Genomic DNA, 24,853 nt, shown 5'->3' on the forward strand with positions numbered 1-24,853 from the left:
AGTGGTTCTTCAAATTTACATTCCCACCAGCACTGGAGGAGGGTTCCCCATTCTCCACATCCTTTCCAGCAAGTGTTGTCACTTGAGTTTTTTATCTTAACCATTTTGAGGGTGGAAAAACAAAAAAATACAGAATTGCTAAAACAATCCTGTACAACAACATATTGTCTGGAGTTGTCTCTATCCCTGATCTAAAGCTGTACTACAGAGCAATAATAATAATAATAATAACTGAATGGTAGTGACATAGAAACAGAATGCTGGATAAATGGGAACTGAAATAAAGACCCAGAAATATATCCAAATGCCTAGGGATCCTTCATATTTGACAATGAATCGAAAACCATACAATGAAAAAAAAAAAAAGATAGCATCTTCAACCAATTGTGCTGGTCTAACTGGATGTCTTCATGTAGAAAAACACAAATAGGTCCATATTTATCATATTGCACAAAACTGAAGTCCAACTAGTCTAAAGACCTCAGAATAAAACCAGACACACTAAATCTGTTAGAAGAAAAAGTGGGGAAGAGCCTTGAACTCATTGGCATAGGAGACAACTTCCTGAGCAGAATACCAACAACACAGGCTCTAAGATCAACAATCAATAAATGGGATCTCATGAAATTGAAAATATTCTGTAAAGCAAAGGAAACTGTCATCTGAACAAAATGATAGCGTATAGACTGGGAAAGGATCTTTATCAACCCTATATCTGATAGAGGGCTAGTATCCAGAATATATAAAGAACTCAAAAATTTAAACACCAACAAATCATGTAATCCAGTTAAAAAATGGGGTACAGAGCTAAACAGAGAATTCTCTGTAAAGAGATATAGAATAGCAGAGAAACGCTTAAAGAAATGATTGACATCCTTAGCCATCAGGGAACAACAAACCAAAATTAACGTGAGATTTCAACTTATACCCATCATAATGGAAAAATCATTTTAAAAAGAATCATTATCAGCTATGATATGACCTCTTAGTATCACAATTCTTGTTATTTAAATGTGATAATGACTTTTCTTCAATTCTAAAGAAATCATTCTACAAAATTGCCTCTATTTATTCAACCATAGTATGATTAACATTTTTGTTTCAGACTGAAAACACAAAGTACTTTCAGATTTAAAAAATAATCTTTCCCCTTTAAATGCTTTCCTATAGTCAAAGGTTTAGAAATATAATCCATTTTTTAATAGTTCTTCTATTCTGTTTGAAAATAAACAAATTTTATGTCAACATAAATTAAGTTAGAATGTTTCATTAAGGCAGATCAGTGTCTATGTGTGTTCCCTAGGAAACGTAGAAGAGAGTCTGACATGAACTATGTTGCCTGTTCTTTGATCACTTACCCCTAGTGGGGCAGCCTTGCCAGGCATAAAGAAAGAAGGTCCAGACAATCTTGATTAGACTTAATAGGTTAGGGTCAGATAGGAAGGGAGGAGGCCCTCCCCTATAAGTGGAATAGGGGGAGAAGAGGGAGGGAGGATGGGGCCAGGAGGAGGTGAGGCAGTGGGCTACAGCAGGGATACAAAGTGAATAATTTGTAAAATAAAATAAAAATGTGCACATAATTAAAAAAATTAAAATTGTTTTTTGAATATCACATCAAAAAATAATGTTATATCATATCCTCAAATGCTATCCAATAAGAAGTGTGAATTGTAAAATCATATACGTTATAGTATAGTAAACTAAGATTATAATTTATATTAGTGTATTCATATAAATTTTTTCTTGTGTATTAAACTGGAAAGAATATAGAACTAAATATAATTTTTTATTTAGTGAAAGTTTAATGATTTCTATATGATTTAATAATAAAGTAGTTACAATAAAATTATATACTATGCAATACCATAGTTCCCTTCTGTAAATTATTGGCATATCTGTTCTTACATTTGCACAGTATATTTTAATTATATGCTGACCTAATATTACTCTCTCTGCAACAATTTTTCCAATTGTCAGATGGAAAAGCCAAAAGATCCTTATAGAAATGAATAGTGTACATATTCTTAGTTGCATAGCTACTGTAACCTACTATATGAATCAGAGCTTTAATCCATTTTTCATAGTATTTAAAAAATACTAGTTATATAGAATGTTATGATCCTCTTTATAGAATTAAAACCTTTTAGAGCTTGAGACATAGTAGCATTGATATGTGAGACATTCAATATATATACAAACTTAATAGTAATAGAGTTAATTATTTTAATATATAAAATATTCAAAATAACTTGTCAAATGGTGGTGGTAATTAAAAACAAAATACCTAACAGGAGCTGACACCAAAAGACATGCCTAAGTGGATGGGGAAAGCCCCTGAAGCCTTAACCTTGCACAAAGTACCATAGGCAATGAAAGAATACTGATAGCAGGAAAAATAGCCTTCTCCAGTAATTGGGAATCCAGTAACAAATGGCTATCCCATACTTACAAGTAGCATTATACAGACTGAGGAGATTATGTTAAGTATATATATGTCTGTATGTAACAACAATTAGTAAGAAAAGAGGCTATTAATTTAAAGAGAGGGAGGATTAATGGGAGGGTTTGAAATAAAGAAAGGGAAGGGAGAACTGTAATAATTATATTTCAATCTCAAAAGTAAATAAAGAAAGAAAGAAAGGAAAAATGAAACAAAGAAAGAAAGGAAGGAAGGAAGGAAGAAAGAAAGAAAGAAAGAAAGAAAGAAAGAAAGTTATCTCATAGGAGTATAGGATTGCAGGTCTTAAAGAACATGGAGATAGAAACTACTATCAACAAATATGACAGGAAAATTGACAGGCATACACATAGTAACAACACTCTTCTCAATAATGTTTCTGTAAGAAGAAAACTTATGTTCTTATCTTTCAAAGACTCAAGTAAAAATTGTTGTAACTACATGACCACACGCTAGCTTCTATAAAAATTCCATGGAGCCTGTGAGTATAAGGAAAGCATATATATATATATATATATATATATATATATATATATATATACAGGCACATAGAGGTTGCAAGAAGCGACAATCCATGAGCTCCTATGTTCCTACATGGACCGACCAGGTGTCAGAACAAGAGGCACCCATATGTTTTACCCATGCTGTTTTAAAAATGGATATTATAACCTTGAATTATTAGTTAATATTTTATTTTCAGTGGTGTACAAATATTATGGTTGTCTACTATATTAAAGGAATAGATTTACTAAGCTTTGTCTTTGAAAATTATTTTGTGTGTATCTCTATGGGTCAAGTTTATATGTTCTTTTGGTCCTTGGAAAAAGTAGAATCCTGTGGAGGTGGGGGAACTGATTACTCTGCTTATTGTGCCACAACTAAATAACATTTCTTCTTTTTGTTTCTGAGGTTGTAAGTGTCCTTCACATATTCATGAATCAGTTACATAAACAAATATGAGAAGCAAATATCTCCATCACCTTTAGAAACTTTATACACTTGCACATACTTGTTCTCTTCAGAATAAGTAGGAAATAAAATCAGTGTAGATACCTATTAAAAAGTGTATAGATAAGAACACTGTTACACATAAATAATGCACTATTATTTGGCTGAAAAGAAAAATCATGGAATTTGCAGATAAATAGATACTAATTGGGAAGGAAAAAAAAAACTGTATTATGAAAGGCAACTCAGGCGCAGAAAGCAAATGTCATATGATATGTAGATCCTAGATTGCAATATTTTGTTTTATGTGTTTAACTTGGAACCTAAGTGGAAGCCAGGAAAAAGGGGTTTGTGGAGATACAAACCACTTTAGAGGAGGGATAGTAGAGTGAGGTGATATTGTGAACAGAAAGATAAGCATGGCAGGGTGCATGAGTGTGGGGACAGTCATGGGGTGAAATGCAGGATAATGCAGAGAAAGAGCTATATAAACTAATAGGAATGCCTACTCTATTACAATCCAATTGAAAATAATTAGATGCATAGTAAAATACATGTGAAATGAAAGAAAAATGGAGAATACTGGGGTTTAAAGGATTAAGTGAGGGAATGAAAGATGGGAAGGAGTAGAAGGTGAATTTACCAAAATTAATGATATGTGGAAAACCTTATGAATACCCACTAGTTACTAAGCTACTTTCAAAATTAAACCTAAAACAGGAATTCAAATACTTGCCCTACATGGGAGGAAAATGTCATTCTCAGGGTAGGTGAAAATTTGAAAGAAAAACATAGAGCAAAGGAATGTTTAATTCCAAGATTTTGGTCAGGGAATTCCAAAATAACATAGACTATTAACACTGCTCTTAATGATTTTATGTCAGTGCTTGGTAAGACTCTAATTGCTGAAAATGCAGCATACTTTGGTGGCAGAAACCTCCTCTCTATGGCTAGCTTTGATAGTGGCAGAATGCCATATTCAGGCTGATGGGGCTGAAGACATTATTGGTCTTACCCAGTACTGGACCCTGCATGTGGAAATACTAAAATGCCTGGCAAGATATGCTCACCAGTGTAATAGCTGCACAAGAATTACACGGTAATCAAAGGCTCTCTTATTGTATTTAAACCTGTTTCACAGGAGGGAGTTTTTTGTCTAGTACTGTAATACTGTCATGGCAGAGGACACTATAGACTCTAGTGTAAAACCTGCTATTGTTATTTTTCTAAATACTCATGCTGTCATAATGCTTTCTAAATATTTATGCTTATTTAATAGACCTGAGATGCTTCAACCTCTGTCAAGGCAGAAGTTGTAGTAGGCAGTAGTCAGTGGAGAAATGCATAACTAATCAAAGTTCAGAGAATTAGACTGTGTGCTTATTTCTAAATGAAACATATATCAAACACCTCTCTACCACCACTATTAACAAAGCTTAGGAAATGTCATGGAACAGGAGATGGAAAGAATGTGACAGTTGCAGGATTAGGATGAGTACTGTGAAATGCTATCCTCTGGATAGTACATGGCCATTGCACTTACAAATTCATAGCAACCAGAGTTATCTGTGCAATGCCTGAAAAGATCAACCCAACAAAATTTAGCCATACATAGCATAGGTATTCTCCAGGCTCAACTCTGTACTGAGGAGATAATGGCTATTGATAACTGTCTAAAAAATGACTAACCTTTTGTTAAGGATTTAGATATTGGCAGGATTCCCATGATACTGTAAATGATCACACACCCATTTACGCCCATATGGACACACTAATTGGATTTACTGAGTCATAAAATACTGTTTTAAAAAGTCATGATATTTGGAATGCGTCATGTTGAAGAAGATGTGGAGGGAGTCAGGAGAAAACAATAGGGTAGATATGATTACATTCCATTGTATATAGCATATAATACATTATGTAATACATAACATAATATATTATGTAAATATGATATAAAACATACTGTGCATATAGTATAATAATTGAAATTGTTATGTCTATTATTATATAAATTATTTTGTTATCTTAGCATTTTAAATTAAATGTGATCTAAAAATAAATAAGAAATGTCTCTGAATTATATGTATTTTAAAGCAGAAAAAATAAGCTGTTATTAAAATAATGTCACATAAAATATAATGGTAGCTTTCCTCCATTACTACAGGATGTTTGCAAGTCAATGCTAAAAAATTAGGGATATTGTGGAAGAGATTATTGCTACAATAATGAGATTGTACCAGATGTCTTGTAATTAACATCTAAATTTTAAGATATATTATTATTGTCTAAAATAAAGAGAGTAATAATGGTTGTAGGCTCAGCTTTCAAAAGAGGCCATGAAAATAAGAAGTAGACATGCCCAAAGTGAAAAACTTATAGGTCACTTTAAATATTAAACAATAGTGTACCTTGACTGCAGGGGTGGTGAATTTTGGCATGATAATGCAAGAATTATTGATGTTTTGTTTTTCTTTTGAAACACTCAACAACTTTTAAAACCTTTTCACCACCACTTTTTAACTGTGAATATTTCTTGCACAACTGAGTCAATGAACAAAGGTAATTTCTTAAATTAAAGTTTAAAAATGGTGATTATATTCTATTCAACCTACAGCAAGATAGCTGTTAGACTCTCTTGTTTATTGCAAACCTCATTTGTATTTTCTAGAGTTTCCATTTTTATCTTCACTTATTAAACTTTTGAATAATTAAAAAAGGCTATAACATTTCGCAGTGTATATGTAGATATTACACTGGTAGTCGAGTACAGTTATTAAGTAAACAAAAGTTTACTTATATACACTTGTGAATAAATGATTCCTTACTGCATCAGTATGATATAAATAAGTGCTGCTTATTACTTTTTATATAATTTATTACTCACTACATTTATGCAAATAATTAATATATCATAATTGAAGGAGTGAACTTGTCCATTGAAAATAGACTAATAAGTTATTTGAGATGAGGCAAAAATAATCTACAGTGAAATTTTCTTATTGTCTGAAAGATGTACTTTCACTGCCTATATCTATGTATGATGGGAAAATTAATAACATTAATTCCTTCTAAGTGATTTTATTGCTATCTAAATGTACCCTGACTACTCAAAGTATGGAAAGATACACAAAGAGTAGTTTGAGTGTGGTTTTATAGCAAAGAAATGTTTCCTTATTTTATATTTTATCAGTCCTATTAACTATAAAAATAACAAAAGTAAACTCTTTTTTTTTTTTTACAGATTTATATTTTCTTAAGGAATATCTGAAGTATATATTACCTAAACAACAACAACAGCACAACAGATTTCAGTAGCTTTTGGGGATATGGGCTGATCATTATAAATGCCCTTTTATTGTAAAAGTCTGTAAAGGGTGCTTTGGGGACAACAGTGGCAGAAATAATGAGTGTCTTTGGTAAATCATATGTCAAAGATACTTAAATAATTCTTAATGGATTTGTGTTTTAGTGATTAAATACTTACAAAAATTAGTTTTAAAGAACATTATATTTCTTTTAGTATATTTGTAAATTCTTGACTATATTACATTAAAGAAATATGTGTGTATAACTTTTTCAAAACTTTAAGAGGCTTTATTTAATAGCTCTCTATTATATTTTTCATGTGCTAAATTAAGTATTTTGAATTTAGACTTTTTACAGCAAGGCACCAGTCATAATGATAGTCACATTTTATTGTTGTGTATTTTAAATTATCATGATAAATAATATTTCAGTATATATTAAAAAATACATTATTTTTAAATTTTAATTCATGTATACTCTATAAAATATGCATTTTCCATTTTAATATTTCTCAGGACTTCAGAAAATAAAATTTATACATGATAGTGATAAACAATCAATGATATTAAACTTTTGACTTCTTACTTTAAAACCCATCAGTCTTCTATGAGATATTTTATAATTATGTTCTACTGTTACAGACAAATATTTTGAATAATATAAGTGTTACTTTGATTTTTGTTGTTAATAAACATTTCTTTCTTTCCAGTGACACTTTTATACAAGTCTCTAATTCATTTCCTGTCTTCTGCACAGTAACTTGCTGATAAATGTTTGCATTTTACCTTAAAAAAAAAGATGTTTCTACTTACATGGAAACTTCTGCAAGACATTTTCCATTGTACTGCCCACAGAAGTAACATCAAAGAATTCTGAAGCCAGAGATTGTTTCCTGAGCTCAATGCTTTCTATAGTTTTTTTTAAAACAAGTTGGAATTTAATCATCGGTCTCTTAGTTTTTAAACAATCCATTCAAAGATTTAAACTATTTTAAATAGGAAAATCCTTCACATGCCACACAATTATTTGAAAAATGTAGAATTATTTTAATATTCTCTTGATAACGCATTTTATATTCCAGCACTGAGGGTATGGAAATTTCATTCTTATTATAAATGATTGTTCTTATTTTTGAACATCACATTAGAGAAACTGATTAATATGTGGTATAATTTCGTGTTCTAAACTCTAGTAGCTTTGAAACTTTATCTTGTCAATGTGCTAAAACTGTTCTTTAAAACTTCATTGTATCCCAATTTGAGGTTGGTATGATCGGATGTATGATACGACCTCAACAGGAAACTCCTGTTGCCAAGAAATAACTTTCATCACAATGGAAAGTTACAAAATAAGTACCTCAAAACAGTAGCCTTGCTCTAAACTGAGAAAGATATTGGGGGATGAATCCCATTCACAATAACCTCGAAAATATAAAATGGCTTCTAGTAAAGCAAATCATGGAAATGAAAGACTTATATAATGAAATGGCAAAGCACAAAAAAAAAGAAACTGAAAATGTACCAGAAGATAGAGCGACCTCCTACACACAAAAACAGTGGTATGATTCTTATGAAAATAACTATCCTATCAAAAGCAATCTAAAGATTCAATGCAATCCTCATCAACATTTCAATGCAATTCTTCAAAAAAATGGCAAAACAATCTTAAAAAGCAGATGGAAGCCCAAAATAGCTCAGCTATCAAGAACAATCCTGAACAAAAACACTGCTGGAGGTATCATTATTCCAAATTTGCAAGTTATATTTCAGAGGTATAGTAAGAAAAGTAGTGTGGTACTGACATAAAAAATAGGCACATGGATGAAGGAAAAATAATTAAGAATATATTTATAAATCCAGGCAACTATAAACATCTGACTCTTCACAAATATCCCAAAACTATATATTTAAGAAAAGATAGCTACAGTAATAAAAGGTGCTTGGAAAACTGGATACTTTCATGTGGAAGAACCAACCTTGAACCTTTTCTCTCTTTCAGCATACAAATCAATTCTAAATGAATCAGCAATCAGCAAAGTTTCAGAGACTGAAACTTCTAAAAGAGTAGAGAGTACACTAAGTATAAGTCTTAGTCAGGTAAGTCCTTTCTCACCCAGGGAACACGAACAATAATCAACAACTAGGATTTTATGAAATTAAAACCAGTTATACTGCAAAAAGAATATCAATCCACTGAAGGATGGGGAAAAACACAGTTTCCCACTATGTATATCTGCCAAAATTAGTGTCTAGAAAATAAAAACAAAGGAATCTAAACAAATCTTTAAAAGTGGGTATTGAACTGAACAGAAAATTCTCAAAAGTAGTAATGCAAATGGGTGATATACTTTAAAAACTATTCAAGATCCTTAGCCATGAAGAAAATGAAGACTGGGGGCTCCAAGATGGCATTGGCCAGAGCACGCTGTATCTAAGGACCAGAGGATCCAAAACTCTGAAACTTGTGAGTGGAAGGGTGGCTGAAGCCAGAATATCAACTTTGAGGTTTTCTAGGTGAGAGAGGACAATATGTGAACTGGGACAGAGTGGATCCAGGTCACATGTGGACATCTTTGGGGTCTAAGAGTGCTGGATTTTTGATCCCTTGCACTTTTCCTTGCCCCGAGCACTGCCAGGGCTGCTCCAAGCATGGGCCTCCCTGCATGGTGACTGAGACTACAAAGGCGGTGGCAGCTGCCACAAATACCAGCCTCACAGCTCAGTGACTGAGATGGTAGAGGTGACCATAAGTATAGGCCTCTCTGCTCAGCTGTAGCAAGGGCAGTGGCTGCCCCAAGCATGAGCCACCCTTCTTAGCTGCTGAGACAACTGAAGCTGCCCCAAGTACAGGCATTCCTTCCCAGCATCCAAACAGTGGACACCACTGACAGATTTCCTAAAATTCAATTTGCCTCTCCAAGCCCAAATCTGAGAGTAGAGAACCTAGGACAACCTTTGCTTTCCTCATAGGCCTGCGAGTTACTGTGCCTTCAACCTGAATGTATGCAGAACCACAGATCCAGGGTCCCTTTACACTAGCAACTAGACATCAGAGCCCTCCCAACCACACCCTTACTGTAGGCAACATAGGGATACCTGGGACAGCATTCTCAACATTGAAGCTCCTGTTCTGTGAGTCTCCCATTGGAGTCCAGGCAAGCAATTCATGGAGACAAGATGGTGTAACCCAGACAGATCTGAGTGCGATGAGGACAGTAACACAAACAGATGAAGGAAATTGTGCAAGACATGAAAACAGGGAAGATCCAAGATGGCAGTATTGACCACACAGGTTATCTGAACTGCAGATTAGCAGTGAGAGTAGTGACCAGCAGAAAATACTATGGACTCCAAACCCCCAACATCTGTATTTCTCAGGTGAGAGAGGATTCCATAGGGACACTAGAAGTTCCATCTTCAGGCCACCCAGATAATATTGGGAAAAATTCCTGGGCTCACACCAGGCATTACTACAGCTCTAGGCCACCAGTCCAAATAAACCATCTGTGGATACTTTCTTGGGACCTGCAGGTTGCACACTGAGCTCCTACTCAGCAGCCCTAGACCAACTACCCAACCATCTGTGGATACCATCCAGGAGGGGCAGTGGTGAGGCATGTACAGTTTTGACCCCTCAGCCTTAGGTAACCAAGCCCACTTTCTGTAGATATCTTCCTGGGATCAGAGCCTGGCAACTCTGATGTTGAGCACTCACTCTCATTGACTGTGGAATTAATACCTTCCTGTACTAAGGGTGAGACTCCAAACCAGGGTGTCCATTCTCACAGTCCAGTGGACACCTTCTGGATACTAGAGTCTTCTGTTTCCTAACACTGGATACCACACTAAATATCCTGTGGATACCTACCTCATCCCAGAGCTAGTGGTGCTCACTCTCACTGCCCAGTGGAAGGGATACCTTCTGGTAGTGTTGGGAAGACGCAATTCCATTCTGTCTACTCCCAATCTGACTGGCTCACCAAGGAGAAAATCAGCCAGCACAGCAAAGACAGTGAACACAGCAGAGTTGAGCTAGGCTTGGGACCAAGGTTCTATTCCCACCCTCTAAGGGAAGCCTGTGAGACACTGGAGCATTTCTAGGTAAAGATATCTACCCACCAGTTTCCTAGCAGCCTGGTTCACATAGGCCAGAATCAACAAGCCCAGCACAGACAACCCAGTGGAACTGAGCTAGGAAACTGACCCACATTTCACTGTCCTCCTCCCCAAAAGAACTAGAGCAACTGTAGGCTCAAATATCTTTCTGCCTGCTCTCCAGCAGACTAGCCCACCTGGGTCAGAAACAATGCTACCAGTACAGCCAGGGAACCCAGCAGAGCTGAGCCAGGCCTGAGAATGAAATCCCATCCTCCACCTTCTGAAAGAAGCCTCTGGGACACTGGAGCAGCTTTAGACTCAGAGATCTTTCTGCCTGTTCCCCAGATACCAGGGTCACAAAAAGTGAGCAAGCAGAGATAGTGAATCCAGGGGAGATTACTTAAGACTCCAAAGACAGGTGGATCTAGTCTTCAGTACAGGCTCCAAGTACAATCAGTCAAGGCTAGAGAAAAACAGCTGGCTAGAGGCTGGCATAAGAATTCAGGCAACAAAAAAACAAGACATCATGGCTTCACCAACTCTCCAAAAATCAACAGATTTTCTATTGCAACTGTCACATAGAAAAATGATCTTAAATCTATAGTTATGTAGTTAATTACGGTAAATCAAGAAGAAATGAACAACAAAATACAGGCCATCATGGAAAGGAAGGAATTCCCATTCAAACAGATGAAAGAAATTAATAAAATCATTCAAGAAATGAAAACAGAATTAGAATCAATAAAGAAAATACAAACAGAAAACCACCTTTATTTAGAGAAGTTAGAGAAGAGATCAAGAACCAAAAAAGATAAGCATCACCAACAGAATACAAGAGATGGAAGAGAGAATCTCATGCACGAAAGATATAATTACAGAAATTAATGTATCTCTCAAAGAAAAAATAAAATGGGAAAAGTTACAAACACAAAACCTCCAAGAAATCAAGAACACCATTAAATGATGAAATCTAAGCATAATAGGACTAGATGAAAAGGAAGATTCCAGCCTCCAAAACCCAGAAAATATTTTCAAGAATATCACAGAGGAAAACTTCCCCAAACTTAAGAAAGAAATGACCATAAGTATACAAAAGAAATACAGAAGAAGAAATAGACTAGACCAGAAAAGAAACTCTCTCAGACACATAATAATAAAAAGAGTAAATATACTGAAAAAGAAAAAAAAATACATTAAAAGTGGCAAGGGAAAAGAGCCAAGTAACACATAAAGGCTGACCAATCAGAATCACAGCAGACTTTGCAACAGCGACTACAAAACCCAGAAAGGCCTTGGTGGATATCATGCAGAAACTTGGAGATCACAGATACCAACTCAGACTACTATATCCAGCAAAACTTTCAATCAACAGAGATGGAGAAAACAGACTATTCCATAACTAAATCTAAACAATATGTACACAGAAATCTAGCCTTACAGAAGTATTGAAAGGAAACTTCAACCCAAAGAAATCAACTACTCTCAGAACCACATAAAGACACCATAATTACAAAAAAGCAAAAGAAAATAAACACACAAACACACAATTACCACCAACTCCACAAATGAAGGAACTAACAATCATTGGTAAATAATAATTATTAACATCAATGGTCACAATTCTCCAATAAAAAGATACAGACTAACAAAATGGTTGCTGAAACAGGACACAATATTGCCCTCAAGAAACACACCTCTGCCATAAAGATAGACACTACCTTAGAGTATACGGCTGGAAAATGTTTTAGCAAGCAAACAGACATAAGAAGCAAGATGCAGTAGCCACTCTAATATCTAATAAAATTGACTTTCAACCAAAATAATTCAAAAAAGATGAAGGAAAAATCGACCAGGAGGACATAAGAATCTTGAACTTCTATGTACCAAATACAATAACACCTGCATTTGAAAACAAAACATAATTAAAACTTAAATCACACATTGATTCCAATTCCTTAATAGTGGGAAACTTCAACACTCCACTCTCAACAAAGGAAAGATCATCAAGACAAAAGCTAAATAGGGAAATAATGACACTTACAGAGGTACTAAGTCAAATGGATGTCTACAGAACTTTTCACCCAAACACAGAAAGTGTATACCTTCTTCTCAGCACCTCATGGAACCTTCTCCAAAATTGACCATATAGTTGGGCAGAAAGCAAGCCTCAAGCTGTACTACAGAACAACATTAATAAAAACAGTATGGTACTGGCATAGAAACAGACTGCTGGATCCATGCAATTGGATTGAATACTCAAAAATAAACCCACACAACCACCAACAACTGATTTTGACAAAGAATACAAAACCATACAATAGGTAAAATATGCCATCTTGCACAAATGTTGCTTTTCTAACTGAATGTCCACATGTAGAATAATGCTTACAAAGGTAAGCATCACCAATAGAATACAAGAGATGGAAGAGAGAATCTCAGGTGCTGTAGATACAATTGCAGAAACTGATATGTCTCACAAGGAAAAAGTAAAATTAAGTGCCTTCATAAAGAAATTTGAAGCAACTTAACAGCACACCTGAAAGTACTATTAAAAAAAAAAAGAAGAAGAAGTAGACACATCTAAGAGGAGTTAATTGTGGGAAATAATGAAGCTTGGGACTGAAATCAATACTTTAGAAACAAAGAAAGCAATTCAAAGAATCAAAGAATAGAACCATATCCATTATCCTGCACAAAATTAAAGTCCAAGTGGATCAAATACCTCAGCATAAAACTTTTTATGTTTTTTTATCTGTTAGATAAAAAATTGGGAAGATACTTGACCTCACTGGCATAGGAGACAACTTCCTGAAGAGAAAAACAGCAGGACAGGTTCTATGATCTACAACTAATCAATGGGACCTCATGAAACTGAAAAGTTTCTGTAAAGAAAAGGAGACTGTCATCAGAACAAAATGAAAGCCTACAGACTGGGAAAGGATCTTCAACAACCCATACTTGACAGAGAGCTAATAAGCAGAATATATAAAGAAATGAAGAACTTAAACACCAAAATCAAGTAATCCAAATTTTAAATGGGGTACAGAGCTAAATAGCTAATTCTCAATAGAGGAATAGTGAATGGTAGATAAATACTTAAATAAATGCTTAGCATCCTAAGTTAACAGGGAAATGCAAATCAAAATGACCCTAAGATTTCACCTCAGACCCATCAGAATGGCTAAGATAAAAAGCTCAAATGACATGGGAGTTCAAGATGGTGGAGACGACAGCACACTTTATCTGAGGGGCACAGGATCCAAAACTCCAAAAGTGGTGAGTGATAGGCATGTAAAGCCAGAACATCTACCTTGAGATTTCCTGGGTGAGAGTGGAGACCCTGTGAGCTAGGACCATTTGGATCCAAGTCACTCATGGATGTGTCCAGGGCCTGAGAGTGGACAGTCTGCAATTCCTTTTACCCCAAGCAGGGGCCTCTCTGCTCAGCAGATGTGGTAGTGGTTGCCCCAAACAAGAGTGTCCTTGCTTGGTTGCTGAGATGGCAGTGGCAGCCTCCCAGTTCAGTGGATACAGCAGAGGCTGTGTGGGCCTCCCAGGTCTGCATCTGCAGCAGGAGGCCACTACCTGAAGCAACAGACTAAGATGGCAGACATAGTTGCCCCAAGAATAGTTCTCCCTAACCAGCAGTCAAACAATGGATACCACTAAATTGATGGAATCTCCATACACTTTCATTTGCCCCCGTGGGCCCAAATCTGAGAGTTGAGAACAAGAGGACCACTGTGCTTTCCAGATGAAGGAAATGTTGCATGACATGAAAACAAAATTAGAATCAATAAAGAAAACACAAACAGGGAAAAATCTGGAGCTGGAGAACTTAGAGAAAAGATCAGGAATCACAAAGGTAAGCATCACCAATAGAATACAAGAGATGGAAGAGAGAATCTCAGGTGCTGTAGATACAATTGCAGAAACTGATATGTCTCACAAGGAAAAAGTAAAATTAAGTGCCTTCATAAAGAAATTTGAAGCAACTTAACAGCACACCTGAAAGTACTATTAAAAAAAAAAAAAGAAGTAGACACATCTAAGAGGAGTTAATTGTGAGAAATAATGAAGCTCGGGACTGAAATCAATACTTTAGAAACAAAGAAATCAATTCAAAGAATCAATGAAAACAAGAGCTGGTTTTTTGAGAAAATCAAGAAGATAAACAAACACTTAGCCAAACCAACTAAAAGATGGACACTGCAAATCAACAAAATCAGAAATGAAAAAGGGACAACAAACACTGAGGAAATCCAAAAAAATCATTAGGTCCTACTTCAAAAGCTCAACAAAATTTGAAAATTTAAATAAAATGGACACTTTTCATGATAGATTCCATTTACTGAAGCTTAATAAGGATTGGGTAAATAAAATAAATAGTCCTATATGCCCTAAGGAAATAGAAAAAGTCAAAAGTCTCCCATCAAAAAAAAAAAAAAAAAAAAAAAAAAAAAAAAAAAAAGCCCATGGCCACATAGTTTCAGTGCAAAATTCTACCAGACTTTCAAAGAAGAGCTAACACCAATACTCTTCAAACTATTCCACAAAATATAAAGAAAAGGAGAATTGCCAAATTCATGCTATAAAGCCAAAGTCACCTTGATACCTGAATCACACAAAGATCCAACAAAAAGTGAGAACTTCAGACCTATCTCTCTTATGAACATTGATGCAAAAATACTCAATAAAATACTTGCAAACCAAACCCAAGAATACATAAAAGATATCATTCACCATGACCAAGTAAGCTTCATCCCAGACATGCAGGGGTGGTTCAATATATGAAAATCCATCAATATAATCCACCATATAAATAAACTATAGGAGAAAAACCACATAGTCTTTTTCTTAGATGCTTAAAAACAACTGACAAAATCCAACACCCATTCATGTTTAAAGTCTTGGAGAGATCAGGAATACAAGGCACACACCTAAACATAGCAAAGACAATATACAACAAGACTATAGGCAACATCAAACTAAAAGGAGAGAAACTTAAGTCAATCCCACTGAAATCAGGGACAAAGCAAGGCTGCACAGTACTGCCGTATTTCTTCACATAGTACTTGAAGTCCTAGCTAGATCAATAAGGCAACTACAGAAGATCTAAGGAATACAAATCAGAAAGGAAAAAGTCAAATTATCACTATTTGCAGATGATATGACAGTATATATGAGTGACCCCAAAAATTTAACCAGAGAACTCCTTCAGCTAATAAACACCTTCAGCAAAGTGGCTGGATACAAAATTAATTTAAAAAAAAATCAGTAGCCCCTCTGTATATGAAAGACAAAGGACTGAGAAAGAAATTACTGAAACTAAACCATTTGCAATAGCCACTAATAACATAAAATCCATTTGTGTGACTCTAACCAAGCAAGTGAAAGACCTGTTTGAAAACAAAACAAAACAGAACAAAAACGTAAGGTCTCTGAAGAAAGCAATTGAGGAAGATATCAGATGATGGAAAGATCTCACGTGCTCATGAACTAATAAGATTAACATAGTAAAACCCACCATCCTGCCAAAAGCAATGTACAGATTCAATGCAATTCCTATCAAATATTAACACAATTATTTATAGACTTTGAAAGAACATCACAACTTCATACAGAAAAACAAAAACCCAGAATTGCTAAAACAATCCTGTACAACAGCAGATCATCTGGAGGTATCTGCATCCCTGATCTGAAGCTGTACTACAGAGCAATAGTAATAAAATTTGCATGGTGCTGGCATAGAAACAGAAGGATGCATCAAAGAAATCCAATAAAAGAACCAGAAAAAAAAAACACACTCCTACTCATACTTGGTTTTTTACCAAGAAGCCTAAACCATACAAACAAACAAACAAAAAAAAAAGACAGCATTTTCAACAAATGGTGCTGGTCTAACTGCATGTCTACATGTAGAAAAATGCAAATACATCCATATTCATCACCTTGCCCAAAACTCAAGTCCAAGTGGATCAAAGACCTCTATTTTTCTAGCAGGTGGGTGTTGGGTTGTTCGGGTACAACAGTGGTTAGAAGAGAAAGGGTAGTTTCTCAGACAATAGCTGCCCTAGCCTTCTGAGTGACCAAATTATTTCATTTGGCTATGAAGGAAGTTCTCTTCTGATGTCCTGGGCAGTGGATGATAGTCAACCTTTTAGGTAACCAGAGTGCTTGGAGCAGTTAGAGAATCTCCTCTTTATTTTTGATGGTTTTCCCCTCAGCAGTGAGCAGGCCTCATTCTTGGTAAATGGCACCATGTACATGGGCCGTGGTAAAGGTGTACCTGCTATCCGTGTAGACATTGATTGCAAATCCTTTCCCAAAGTTAAAGCCTTGGTCAAGGCTATCAACTCAGCTTTCTGTGCAGAGGTTCCTGTGGGAAGAGACTGGGACCAAATCACCTCTGTTTCAGTAGTTACCTCTACTCTGTTTTTTCTCTGGCCCTCATGGATGAGACTGCTTCCATCTGTGTATCAAGTATGATCAGTGCAGGTCAGGGGGACGTCCATCAGGTCTGACCTGCTGCTGTGCACTTCGGCCAATACCTCAGTGCAGTCATGTACAGGGGTTCCAAGTCTGGGTCCTGGTAAGAGAGTCGACAGATTCGGGAAAGAAGGCGGCTGGAAACTGATTCTACTAAGGTTTTTTTTCGGGAGGGTCTGATATTGATTCATTCTGGCATTACTAAGCCATCTATCTGGAGGTTGTTTTAGCACTCCTTCAATGGCATGTGGGGTGGTACCAATTAGGCTTCGCCTCAGGGTGAGCTCACTACATCCTAGACCAATAAGGCGGTGGCTTCAATGATGTGCAGGCAAGGGGTCCATTCCCCCCTACAAGGTCCAACTTTTTGGACAGGTATGATACCAGACATTTCCAAGGTCCCAGTGTTTGAGTCAGAACTCCCTTTGCAATTTCTTTTCATTCATCAACAAACAGGTGAAAAGGCTTAATAATGTCTGGCAACCCTAAGGCTGGTTCTGATAGCATGGCCTGCTTCAACTTATCAAAAGCCCATTGCTGTTACAAGGTCCAATTAAAGTTCTCAGTCTCTTTTGTGACTTCATGAAGGGGCTTAGCTCTTTCTGCAAAGCCTGGCATCCAGAGTCTGCAAAATCCTGCTGACCCTACAAATTCTCTTACCTGGCGACTACTGCTTGGGACTAAAATGCTGAGAAGAGTCTCTTTTCTGGCCTTGGAGAGCCAGTGCTGTCCCCCTTTCAGGATATAGCCAAGATAAGTCAATTCAGTTCTACAGAGTTGAGCCTTTTTGGCTGAGGCTCTGTACCTTAGGTCTCCCAGGACTTGTAAGAGCTTCTGGTTACCTTGCAGGCAGCTTGCCTGGTCCTTGGCTACCACCAAGATCACCTACATACTGGAGAAGGGTAACATCTGGGTTGTTAGTCTGATACTCACCCAAGTCCTCATGCAGGCCTTGTCGAAGATGGTGGATGAGACCTTAAATCCTTGGGGTAGATGAGTCCAAGTCAACTGTCCATTGATGCCTGCCTCTGGGTCATGCCATTTGAAAGCAAAGTATTCCTGGCTTTTGTGTGCCATTGAGAGGCTGAAGAAGGTGTCCTTCAAAAGTAGGACAGTATACCAGTCTCTTGCAGGTGGTAGGGAACTCAGCAAAGTATATGGGTTAGGTACAGTGGGGTGAATGTTCATCACCTGCTGGTCTGGCTTCCCTCAAGTCCTGTACTGGCCTGCACTCATTTGAGTTAGGCTTTTTAACAGGCAGTGGGGGAGTGTTCCAGGCAGACTGACAAGGCCTAATAATCCCAAATTTGAGTAATTTACAGATGTGAAGAGTTTTTCCCCTTTTTGCCTCCAGGGACATTGGTTATTGGCATACCATGGATCTGCCCTGGCTTAAGTTCCACAAACACTGGTGGCCAGTGTTTGGTCAGTCCCATTCCTGCTGTTTGAGGCCAAGCCTGAGGAAATTCTCCAGATTTTCCCTATAATAGAGGGGTTGATCATACAATTTGTATTCAGATTCTGAGGCCAGCTTGACCCTTAGGACTTGGATAGGCCTTCCCTTATCATCTACTAGCTGGGCTCCTTCCAGCCCAAAATGTATCTTGGCCTTCATTTTGGGTAATAGATCCCTCCCCAAAAGTGGGTAAGGGTATTCTGGAATGACCATGAATGAATGGGTTACCCGTCCCATTCCCAAATCACAGATCTTCTGGTAGTTGATGGTTGTTTACTACCTGTGGCCCCTTGGACCCAAGATTTCTTTGAGGTGAGGAGCCTGTCAGCCTTTTGGAGTACTGAATGTCAGGTTCCTATGTTCACCAGAAAATCCAAGGGTTTCCCCTTCACCTGAAGAGTTACCCTGGGTTTGGGAAGGGTGTCTGAACCCATCTCCTTCAATCACTCTCTCCTTCAGCAAACATGACTTTGGGCTTGGGTCTCCTTTTGCATATTCCTTTGCTCAATGGCCCTCCTCTTTTGTGCACATTGATTCTTACCTAATGGCATTTGGCGTCCTTCTTCTGGGTTCTTTCCATTAGCGAGTCATTGGAGCTGCTGCTTTCTCTGGGCTTGGCCGTTGCAGCCAGGAGCACTTTAGCCAAATCTCTATTCTGCCTCTTTCTGCCTTAATATGTTTCTCCTCTGGGCTATCTTGGTTATTGTAAACCTTCTCCACCACCTCAACTAGATCCCTCAGCAGCTTTTCTCCTAATCTTACTGGTTTTTCTCCAGGCTATTCCTTGGGTAGGAAACTCTGTTTTCTTCTTTCTGGAATTGGTGACCTATGGCCTAGTTCCTTGGACTGGTGGCTTTTTGGGTGGGAGCAGGTCAGGACTGTTTTTTGTTTTTGTTTTTGTTTTTTTCAGTAACTATGCAATCATAATTACATTTCTTATTCACTTTCAGATTTCCCTTATTAACTCAGATAACTATTCTATTAAAACCTGATGTGAATTCACAGCTACATTCTACCTACTATAAAAAATCAAATAAAGATTGAGGGAATGTCCAACAAATAATTGGTCCAAACTGAGACCCATCCCACCTTAGAGAGCCAGCCCTAGACACTATTAATGAAGTTCTTCTATACTTGCAGACAGGGATCTAACTTAACTGTATTCTGGGAGGCTCAAACCAGAAGCAGATCAAGACAGATGCTGGGACTTGCAGCCAAGCATGGATAGGAGCTCCTTGGTTCATTTGGAAGGGTGGGGCAAATATGGAAGTACCTAGAAGGGACAGGAACCTCACAAGAAGACCAACAGAGACAACTAACACAGTCCCACAGGGGGCTTACAAAGACTCAGACATCAACTAAGCAGCACACAGGGTCTTGACCTAGGCCTCCTACGTATATGTGGCCAACGAATAAATTGGTCTTCAGATGGGAAGCCTGATAAGTTGAGTGGGGAAAATTTCTAACATGAACTCTGTTGATTGCTTTTGGATCACCCCCCCCCCCCACACCCTGACAGTGCTGCCTTGCCTGGCCTTAGTGAATAAGGTTATGCTCAGTCCTGATGTGACTTGATATGCAAGGGAAGATTGATATGGGGTGGGGAGTAGGCAAGGAAGGCTCCTCTTTTCTGGGGAGATGAGGATAGAGGAAGGAAGAAGGAGGGGAAGGAGGAGGAATAGGAGGAGAGGAGGAAGGGAGCACCCTTGGGATATAAAGTAAATAAACTGAAATTAGAAAAAAAAACATAATAAAATAATTAAATATAAGGCCTTGTCCATGAGATTTCCACTGAAAAATATGTATGACTAAGCCTACTTTGTTGAATTAAAATTTAAATGAAACTTAAAATATTTGAATCTCAAAAGATAGTATTTCTTTATATTTTATAAAGTTAAAAAACTTAGTTGTATCACAGTTTTATGCAAACCTGTTTACACTCATTACTTAATAATTTTCATATGCTGTTTGTGTTTTGTTTAATGATAAATTATAGTCATGAAATTATTCTTAGATACTCCTGAATGATTTTATAGAGCTCTTTAAACTTCTTTATCTCCTACTTCATTTCCTTTAATATCTACGCAAATGGGGAGCTATACAAAACCAACATTGTTGCATTGACATATTACTATATAGTAGATATTAATAATTCCTAAAGCACATGCTTACTGTAGTGACTTAAATTCCCAAAATGATATTAATAGCATTTAAAAGACCTGAAAAAAGTGATAGATTATAAAAGTTGTAGTTATGAATCTAATCCAGTGCTATAAGGATGTGAAATAACTTTCTAGCCTATCCTTATAAGTAATCTAACAATCTAAGTGACTTTAAAAACTCACTGTATGACTCATTGAGGACATAGATGTTATTTGTGCTATTCAAACATACAGAAGAGATAAGATAAAACAATTCAATGAACTGTACAGAATAAACAACATATATAGGAGTATCTATAAACTACACAGTATCAAAAAAAGTATCATACTAATCAATATTTTAAAGGCTTATAAAGGAGAAAAGATTTATATTTGGATCACTGTTAGGCACTATTTCTCTTATGGACTAAAACTCTTATTTTAATAAGTTACATACTGTCTATACAGTTTAAGATTTTTTATACCCAAACTTATCAATGCAAACAATAAATTATTGAAAATAAATTCATTTTATGTGTTGGGTTTTATGTCCACATATAAATCTCTGAAGCACCTACATGCCTGGGGTCTACAGAGGCCAGAATAGGTCACTGAATCCCCTTGAACTGGAGTTAAAAATGGTTTTAAGCTGCCATGCGATAGTAATTTGTTCTATTTATAGATATGATTGAATTTCAAATGGCATGTGGATAAAAATTACATTTTCTGTTTTTTTTCTTATGCCTACTATTTTTATAATATTTTACAAATGTAGCCCTTTATAATTTTTAATCAAGGATAAAAATGAGTTTCTTTAAAGTTTCCAGTGACCAAAACAAATTAATGTTAGGCATCTGACTGGATATCATCAAACATATTTATTAAAATATACTTCCATGGACGCAAAAGTTAATATAACAGTTACCAGAATTCTACATAATTTTGGTGCTACTGTTTCCATGTTTTTAAGACAAGCATTGTTCGCTTACCAAACTGAATATTATGACTCTAAAGTAAGTCAAAACTCAATCGTGTTTCTAAATATTTCAATTTCGTAGTAAATGTCATTCTTTCATTTGTGTTAATAATATGGAGGCAATGAATTCTGGTTGGCTTGAATGAATTCATAGATAATTTAGATTATCCACTATTTTGAATATCTAACCTGAAAAGTATCCTTACTTTAAACAAAGTTTTGTATTCTTTGAAAAACTGAGATTAATCCATCTTAAAGTTAAAACAAAAGTATAGTCAAATATTGTAAAAAAATAATTAGTGGAGTGATCTGAAAAGTACTAAGGCTATGTTATTTATTATTGTAAATATTTCATTTATTTCTTATATGTAATATAATACTTATGTAGGAATATCTGAAGTAGTACATAAACAAACAAAGATATTGTAATATCTGTGAGATAATACTCAATACTCAGTATTTTCATTGTGTCTTCACAAATCATACATAAATGACTTCAAAATGACTATTCCTATAGCTTTTTAATTTAGTTTATGAAGTAGAACCATGGTAATATGTATTTATGTGTTGAAAAACTATTATTTACAAAAATGTCAATTATTATAAAAATATCATATCAACATTTCTACCACTATAGCTCTTTCATAAGCACCCTATTATATTTTTCACTGTCTATAATTGTATCACATTAAAACTCCTTATTACAAAATACTTTGTTAACATGAGATGACAGTCTTATGGCATGTTCTATGGTTGATTGATTTTTCTGAAAGCTACTTTAATATTGAAGAAGATTATTCTTCTCCAGAAAGAATGACAAAATGTAATGAATTATAGTTCAATCATTTTATATTGCAATGATACCAGTTGATATGAGCCTAAATCAAAAGTTGATCCTTGGTATTTAAAAAAAAAAAAAAAAAAAAAAAAAAAACAGAAAAGGAAAAGATGGCTTTTTCATTTTTAGAACTTTTCAGTAACAAAAACATAATTATTAAAATGTGATGAGTACATGAAAATAATTTGAACTTGCTGACAGTTCAGAACTGTTTGCCTTTCCATTAGTACCCAATTTATATTTGCTGATATATACCTGTCTTAATTCATTATAATGATTATAAAATAACCTCGCACTAGGTAACTACAATTATAAACAGTTGAAATTTATTTCACAAAGATCTATAGGGGAAGCTCCTTTGTAAAGACAGATCCTTATGAAGTATTTACTTCTTAAAGGCTTCCATATCTTAATGGAGTTGCATCAGGAATTAGTTTTCAATGTAAATTTTTAGGCTATCAAAAATATTGCATTGTGAAATTTTCTACCTGAAAGTTAGGCTTTTCATAAGTATAATGACATAATATTCAGCAGTAATTGTTTCACTACTTTGATAAGATATTTGCATCAGAATGAAACAATCAGTTTATATTTTCAAATTATTATGATCACTGCATGAATAATTTACAAGTTTGCGTTTTCTTTATATTCAAATTAAATTGTCCACTCTAAATTCAACTAATACAATAAATTATCAATATATGCTTTCAGAATGATTCATCTCATTACAAATATTTTTCATTTTTATTCTTTATCAACTTCATACTTGTGTATAATGTATTTTGCAACCTCATTACCTCTCTCATGTGCCTCCCATATTAAATCCTTTCTTACAGAAATCTTACAGAAATTTATTTTTCCCATTAATTATTTAATCACTTTACAGCCTTACTGCAGTCCCCTTCCTCCTCTCTTCTCAGTTTCACCCTCATACACCCTTTGCCCATTCACCCCATCCTCTTTTTCCATGGGTACCAACCGACACTGGCACATCAAGTCTCAGCAGGATTAAGCACATCTCCTACTGAGGCTAGAGAAAGCAGTCTAGTAGGAGAAAGGTATCCAAAGTCAGACAAGAGAGTCAGAGGCAGCCCCTACTTTATTGTTAGGGAACCCATATATTAATGATGCTTCACATTTGCTATATATGTGTATGCAGACTAGGTTGAGCCTGTCAATGTTCTTTCATTGGTTTTTCAGTTTCTATGTGTCTAGGTTAGTTTACTCTGCAGGACTTTTTGGGGTGTCCTTTACCCTTCTGGCTCCCTAAAGCCTTCCTCCCACTCTTCCACAATACTACTTGAGCTCCACCTACTGTTTGGCTGTGGGTCTTTGCGTCTGTTTCTATTAACTGCTGCATGAAGACACTCAGAAGACAGTTATACTAGGCTCCTGTCTGCAAGCATAGTGTCAAGGGTTGGCTCTTCCATTGGGCTAGTCATTTTTTGGCCATCTTCTCAATCTCTGCTTCATCTTTACCCCTACACTTCTTGCAATCAAGAAAAAAAAATGGTTAGAAGGTTTTATGGGTGAGTTGGTGTCTCTCTCCTTTGATTTGAGTGTTTTGTAAATACATCTTGCATAATATCTTTCCTTAATATGAGCGTAGGGGTATTTGCTGGAACACAAGCAAAGACATACACACACTATATACACATTAATTTACCATACCTTTTCAGTGAGGTGTGGAGCCTCATGAGCCCTAGCCATTGGGTGATGAAATGGTGACAGTTTCAATCATCCACTTTTAAAAAAAATTCTTTATTAATTACACATTATTCACTTTGTATCCCCGCAGAAGTTCCCTCCTTTCTCCTGTCAAAAACCCTCCCTTCCTCCACCCTCTGCATACATGCCCCTCCCCAAGTCCACTGATAGGGGAGGACTTCTTTTCCCTCCTTCTGAGCCTAGTCAATTAGGTCTCATCAGGAGTGGCTTCATTGTCTTCTTCTGTGGCCTGGTAAGGCTGCTTCCCCCATAAGAAGGAGGTAATTAAAGAGCAGGCCAATCAGTTCATGTCAGAGACTACTGTTCCTATTACAAAGGAATCCACTTGGATACTGAACTGATATGGGCTACATCTGTGCAGGGGTCTTAGGTTATCTCCATGCATGGTCCTTGGTTGGAGTATCACTCTCAGG

This window comes from Meriones unguiculatus, chromosome X (genome assembly GCF_030254825.1).
Source record: "Meriones unguiculatus strain TT.TT164.6M chromosome X, Bangor_MerUng_6.1, whole genome shotgun sequence".
Lineage (NCBI taxonomy): Eukaryota > Metazoa > Chordata > Mammalia > Rodentia > Muridae > Meriones > Meriones unguiculatus.